We start from the raw sequence: 7827 nt of genomic DNA on the forward strand, positions 1-7827 counted from the left end.
CCTTGTCCAGTTTTTCCCAAAACAAGGCTTTACCATCAAATGGTATCTTCCACCAGTTCTGTTTGGAGGCGATATCTGCTGCCCGGGGTTTCAGCCACAAGGCCCGTTTGGCCATAACTGTGTGGAGCATTGCCCCTGCGGAGCAACGAATTGAATCAATGGCGGCTTCACCAATAAAGTCTGCTGAGAGCTTCAGCTCATCCAAGGCCTTGATTATATCCTCCTTTGGGATGTCCTGTTGGATTGCCGACTCTATATTATCTGTCTAGACGCGTAGCGCATTGGACACTGATGTCAGGGCTGTGACAGATTTACAGGCGTTGCCTGCCATCTGGTACGCTTTCTTGAGATCGAGATCCATCCTTCTGTCCAGTAGAACCTTAAAAGAAGTTGAGTCTTCCAGGGGCAATGTGACATTCTTTGCCAACCTTACCACTGCATCGACCACTGGAGAACCCTCCAGCATTGCGTTATCAGCCTATGAGAGAGGCTATAACTTTCCCAACTGATTAATAGAGAATCTTCTCTCTGTCTTTTTCCACTCTTGCTCAATCACATCCCTGATCTCACCATGAGAGGAAAAAAGGAGATCTGGCGTTTGAGAAAGTACAATTTAGACTTCTTAACCTCGGTGTTGGTCTCTTCCAAGCCGATCGCTTGTTTAGCTGCCTGTACATAAGGCTGGACCATGGCGAAAGCAAAGCCAGAGGCCTCTAGGCCATCAGATGATTCCTCTGAGATGGCATTCTCTTCCTGCTGTTTAGAGGAAGATGCCGGCGTCAGACGAAAATACCACTTGTGGACAGCCCCGGGATGGAAGCCTCAGCCGTTTGCTCCTGAGGAGGAGACGCTGGTTGTTGCGTCGTCATTGTGGCTACCAATTCCGCAAGGGAGTCCTTTACTGCTTTCTTAAGTAGGTCTGCCATTTTCAGACCTTCAGATTCTCTGTCCGCTGCATAGTCCCTGAGGCAATCTCGAACAGATCAGTTTGTCTGAAAGTGGGGCAGCTCTACAGGCCTGACATCTTGGAGATCTAGGTCTCGGGGAGCATGAGTGACGGCGCTTTTTGGCCGATGCTTTCCTGCCACTTCTATAATCCCCATGCCTGGACGACCTGTCTCTGCTGTGACTAGAGTCGTCATAGTCTTTATGTCGCCTTGAGGTCCTCTTAGACATCTTCTGGCGTACAGGACTGAAATACATAAAAGTACCAGCCTCAGTGCACTCTTTTATTATATATTTTTTTAAATGTATTACCTGGACGTAGGTCCTTACCTCAGGTGTAGAGTAGGATCTTGTGCGGGTGGCGAATGGCTCATACTAGACGGATTAGCAGAAGCAGCAGCTAAGAAAAGAGTTTTAGAGGAGAAAAATCAACCCGCCGTGTCCTTGACTGGTAAAAGGTACTTTACCTCTATAAATAACGGTTTCTCTACATTTTGTCTTCTTGTCCCTTTTTATTTTATTTTTTTTGGGGGGGGGGGGGGGGTTATATTATATATATATATATATATATATATATACATTTATTTTTATTTATTATTTTTATTATATATATATTTTTTATTTTGGCACCCAAACGAACATTTATTTAAATTAATTTTTATTAATTTTATTTAATAATTTAATATGTTTATTTCATTTTATATTATTTAATTCATTTTTTTTTTATTATTATATTACCATAAAAGAGTGGTTGTTTCTTCCTTGGAGCTCAGAGTAGCAGTTCTCCCTGCAGCCACAGGCATCCCACTGAGGCTATCAGGGAGATAAGCAGTAGAACAGGAGAGGCAGGGCATGCCTCTATCCTGTCTTTTGACATTTCAAGGGCATAGACGTCACTGTGCCCTTATTAAAAATGGCCGCCGCGGCCTCCAAATCCACTGCACATGCGCCGACCGGCGGAACAGTAAGCTGAAAGCCTCGCACCGCCGGCGCATGCGCAGAGCACGGCGGGGAACGCAGAGAGTTAAATAAAACGCTGGTGCTGGGCGTGCGCGGCTCCTATGGAGCCGGAAACGGCGGCAGGGGCTAAGAGAGAGGTTTTTCCTCTGAGAGAAATAACAAACAAATGGGAGGTCAAAAGAAAAGAAAGAAAGAGAGTAAGAAATGGAAGGTTGGGGAGGGGAAGAGAGGAAAAGAGAGAGGGAAGATAAAAGGGAAAAGATAAAAGATATAAAACCTAAAAGGTAAAGGAAGGAAGAAAAGAGAGAAGGGAAAAAAAAAAAGAAATGTAGAAATAGCTGCTGCCTCCGTTACCATGAATGAGCTGGTGCCTGATCAACTTGCAGATAAAGCTCTTACTTAAGAGACAAACTGCTTGTCCCAAAAGATACTACAGAAGGGACTTCCAACCTTAGAAGCGCGTTTAGCTGCCCAAGAGAAGGAACTGCGTCTGGGAGAGGCTTGAACCCGGACGGAAGCTGCCGACTGCAGAAGGTAAGGACGTTCGACCAGAATTCACTGCCATGAGGTATGAGGAAAAAAAGGAGAATGCTGGGGCTGCGCTAACCATTTCTTTTATAATATTCACTAGTCCTGAGGGAGGAGCCAAGGCGGAGCTTGTCACAGGTATGCTGCCATGGAGGCACCAGGAAAACAGATTTTACCCAACTGCTTACCATTCTACAAATACCCTAGCCAAATCCAAGGGCGCGTCCATACTATTATCCAGCCGCCTCCCGTGGTCCTGCCAGAGTATTCTGGCGGACCCGGCAGGTCGCTTTATCTTTATTAAAGGTTTAATAGGAGAAGTGAGAGTGAACTTCGCTGCTATATATACTCCTAATGACCGCAAATACTTTTTTTTCAGCCGTACCATAGACTTACTCCTGGAATTTTCTGAAGGTCAGTTGATTCTGGGAGGCAACTTTAATGTTCTGTTGCTTCCCAACGTAGACACCTCCTCTGGCTTTTCCTCCATAACTCCTGGAATCCGTAAGCAAATGGCACGATCATTTCACAAAGCCCAACTGATTAACACCTGGCACCTACAGCACTCAGATGAGAAAGATTACACATTTTACTCCTTCCCTCACAAACTTTACTTGTGCATAGACTATTTTTTGATCCCACGCACACAACTACAGGCTGTCCAGAGCACAGTAATAGGTACGATTACATGGTCAGACCATGCACCGATCGAGTTAACGTACAAACTCGCTGAGCTTTCAGAACTAGATTCTGGAGACTGAATGAAAGCCTCCTGCAGACCCCTGAGATAGTGGAGGATGTCCAACGAGAGTTGGGTCACTACTCCCGAACTAACAAACAAACTGACTGTGACATAGGGATCATATGGGAAGCACACAAGGCGGTTATAAGAGGGGTGCTCATCAAACATGAGCACACCTGAAATGCTAACGAACAGAGAAACTTATGCCACGTACACACAACCGGACTTTTCAACCAAATTGGTCAGATGGAACGAATCCGGACAATTCGACCGTGTGTGGGCTTCATCGGACCTTCAGCAGACCTTTTCTGTCGAAAATCAGACGGACTTTAGATTTAGAACAGGGCTTGACAGATTTGCTTGGAATCTAGGAGCCAGCTAAAAAAATTAGGAGCCAGGTTTTTTTTTTTTTAACGACCGACAAAACACCCATCCCCCCCTCCCCCCGCCGCGCTCCGGTGCCCTTCACTAAAAGACTAACTAAAAAAATTAGGAGCCAGGTTTTTTTTTTTAACGACCGACAAAACACCCCACCCCCCGCCGCGCTCCGGTGCCCTTCACCGCTTACCGTGGTGGCCGGTAATGGTGGAGGCAATCCGGACCTGTCCCTGGCCTGACATGGAGACCAGTGAGGGGAAGATGGCCCAATCCCCAAGTCATTGCAGGGCGGAAGCATCGTCAAATCGCCCCCTCCCGCCGAGCTCGCATGCAGAAGCAAATGCAAACTTGAGTAGCGCCTGCATATGAAAACAGTGTTTAAACCACACATGTGAGGTATCGCCTCGATCGGTAGAGTGAGAGCAATAATTCTAGCCCTATATCTCCTCTGCAACTCAAAACATGCAACCTGTAGAATTTTTTTAAACGTCGCCTATGGAGATTTTAAAGGGTAAAAGTTTGTTGCCATTCCACAAGCGGGCGCAATTTTGAAGCGTGACGTGTTGGGTATCAATTTACTCGACGTAACATTATCTTTCACAATATAAAAAAAAATTGGGCTAAGTTTACTGCTGTCTTATTTTTTAATTAAAAAATGTATTTTTTCCCCAAAAAAGTGTGCTTGTAAGACTGCTGCGCAAATACGGTGTAACAAAGTATTGCAACGACTGCCATTTTATTCTCTAGGGTGTTAGAATAAAAAATATATATAATGTTTGGGGGTTCTAAGTAAAGGGAAGGAGATGGGAAGAAAACAGGCAGGGGAAGCTCCATTATCATAGGTGGTTGTCTTGTCATATCAACGGCCACCACAAGAGGGCGCCATATGCAAGAAGGAACCATAGGACTGCAGAAGGCCGCAAAGCCGCGGCCTCAATTACCAGCGTAGCCCAACGCGATCGCGCCAGAGCGGGGGTGGGAGGCAGTGTCAAGCGGAGATACCCCAGCTATGCCGCCCCAGGCCGCTAATTCTAGTCGCAAATGCGAACTGGCGCCCGGGGTTTGTCGAGCCCTGATTTAAAACATATTTCAAATCTTTCCGACGGACTTGAGTCCGGTCCAAAAATCAGTTTATCTGTATGCTAGTCCGACAAATGAAAAGCAACACTAGGGCAGCTATTGACAACTGGCTATGAACTTCCTTATTCTAATCCGGTCGTACGTCATCAAGGTCGAATCCGTGGGAGTTTGCTGTGATTGTGTGTAGACAAGTCCAATTCGACGGAAGTCTGTCGAAAAGTCCGACCGAATTCAGTCCGTCGAAAAGTCCAGTCGTGTGTACATGGCATTACATCTCTCCTTCATGACATTCACAAGACAGAGGCCCAACACAAACACGTCCCGAGCTCCATGCTTGAACAAAACCTCTTTTCCCTTCGCAAGCAGGCCACGGAGTTAATGAGGTATTAAGCTAAAGCCGCTATACAACGATGCAGAAAACTTAGCTGTGAATCAGGAGATAAATGCGGGAAAATGCTAGCACGTTTGAATAGAGAACAAAAATTAGCCTCATATGTTCCCCAAATCCCTACACCTCAAGGTCAAAGAGTAAGGCTTCCTAAACAAAGTGCACATGGGTTCAGGGACTTTTATTCTTCCTTATACAACCTACTGGACCATTCCCCACCCCAGACTCAAATGGAGGACTATATTGCCTCTTCTGCTCTCCCTCAGCTAACCCCTGAGGTTTGTGAGGAATTGGGAACTCCAAGACGCCCTTAGTGCCTCTAATGCCGCGTACACACGATCAGACTGTCCGGCGGACAATCCGCCGGACTTTCCAGCGGACATCCGCCGGACTTTCCGAATGAGCGGACTTGCCCACACACAACCACACACGAACTGACTTTTCCGGAGGACAATCCACCGGACTTTTGGAGGAGGTCTGCCAGACTTTTCAAATGAACAGACTAGCCCACACACGGACTAAAGTCCATTCATTTTGAACGTGACTTGAGGTACGACGGGACTAGAGAAGGAAGTCAATCTCACTGCCTCCATTTGCGAGATTGACACCTTAGCCCCGTCGCCTGGTATGGCTTTTAAGGGGAAGCCCCTACGCCGAAAAAACAGCATGGGGGTCCCCCCAAAGTCCATACCAGACCCTTATGCGAGCACTTAGCCCGGCCGGTCAAGAAAGGAGGTGGGGACGAGCGAGCGCCCCCCCCTCCTGAGCCATATAATGCCGCCATGACTAGTAAAAAAAAAAATATTAATAAAAATGCCATAAAACTATTCCCTATTTTGTAAACGCTATAACTTTTGCGCAAACCAATCAATAATCGCTTATTGAGATTTTTTTACCAAAAATATGTAGAAGAATATGTATCGGCCTAAACTGAGGTAAAAAAATGTTTTTTTGTATATTTTTGGGGGATATTTATTATAACAAAAAGTAAATAATAATGTGTTTTTTTTCAAAATTGTCACTCTAATTTTGTTTATAGCACAAAAAATAAAAAACGCAGAGTTGATCAAATACCACCTAAATAAAACTATTTGTGGGAAAAAAAGGACGTCAATTTTGTTTGGGAGCCACGTCACACGACTGCGCAATTGTCAGTTAAAGCGACGCAGTGCAGAATCACAAAAAAGGGTCTGGTCATAAAACAGCAAAATGGTCCGGTCTGAAAGTGGTTAAGACTGATCACTGTATTGGTGTCACTGGTCCCCAAAAAATTTCACTAAGTGTCCAATTTGTCCTCCGCAATGTCGCAGTTCTGCTAAAAATTGCTGGCAATCACTAGTAAAAACAATAAAAATAAAATAAAATAAATAAAAGTCCCTAACTCTATCCCATAGTTTGTAGATGCTATAACTTTTGTGCAAACTAATCAATACACATAGATTCCAAGTTATAAAGCTTGGAGTAATAGAATTTAAATTTTTAGAAAAGAGCGTGCCCTGCTTATTTCGTATATGATGGATCGTGGACGAGTTTTTAGAAGCCTGTACCGTACGTGCTAGTAGCCTCTCACTTTTATTGTCATGTTCATAGAAATTTTTTTGTGTCAGAGCATAGCGTCTCCGTGTACGTTTTCCTAGTTCCTCCAGTAACATGAAGCGTGTGTGTAGTAGGTCCTGTAGGGTTGCTCTTGAGGACGATTGTGGGAAGTTTCTAAACGGTTGATTTTATTAAGCAATATTTTGATCCTTGACTACTGTATAAAAGATGTACTCTGCTTATTACCTTGCTGCCAGACCCGCCCCTCCAGCCTCCCAATACCCATCCCTCTTGCCCAATAACCGAGACCACACCTGGAGTAAATATCGGCCAAAGCAGTCATTTTTATTTATTAATACTCAATAAAATTCACATTAACTGTATTAGAACCACCCACCTCAGGTAAATACTCACGTTGGTCTTTGCAGGAAAAAAACCTGCAATCTTGTCACACTCCACTCTGACACTGTGGTACCATAAACTGAAAACAGGCCTCCAACTGACATACTAGTTCAGAGACAACAAAATCACTTACCGCAGTGCCCCCCCGTTAACCAATTCCAGCTAAAACACCGTTAGCTGGAACACTACCAATCGGACCCATACCACCGGTGGGTCCTGAACTCTTCCACATCTGGGGTTTCTTCCTTCACCCGCAAAGACCAACACCCGCCTCTGTCAAGACATCCAATGCTCTGTAGAATACAAATCATATGAATAACACCCAACCTGTACTTACCATAATCAGGGAGGGAGGGTGGGAAGCTCGCTCCTCCTTGCCTTACTGAGCTGGGGAGGGACTCCCGCTCTGCTCCACTCTGCTCTTCCCCTTTCTCCTGCCACCAATCTAGCACTCCTTAACAAAAAAAAAAAAACAGATTACAGATGTTCTCCATTTAACACAGTCAAACCAGCCCAACATCCATGCTTTTTATTACTTTCTTCCGGGCTTCTCTTTCTTGGTGTTTATTTTTCGCTTATGTTGCTAGGGCTGTGAGTTCGCCCCAAATTACACATTTGTAAGCCTCCCACAGCGTAATGGGTGTGACCTGTTTTTCTTTTTACGCTATTTCTCAGAGTCAGCTTTACTGCAGAGAAGAGCAGCCACTTGTGTATTCATCCACTTCTAGCCTGATCATTGAACTAATTCATCAGAAAAAAACAGTGTTGACCTGCACACCTAGCAGTGCCGTGAAAGGGGAGGGGGGGAGAATTGTGGCTGACCCTGTGCTAGACGGCAGCCAGCCACAATGGGTTTACCAAGGTATCC

The sequence above is a fragment of the Lithobates pipiens genome, unplaced genomic scaffold (genome assembly GCF_037356315.1).
Source record: "Lithobates pipiens isolate NorthernLeopardFrog02 unplaced genomic scaffold, aLitPip1_a1.2 Scaffold_18, whole genome shotgun sequence".
NCBI lineage: Eukaryota > Metazoa > Chordata > Amphibia > Anura > Ranidae > Lithobates > Lithobates pipiens.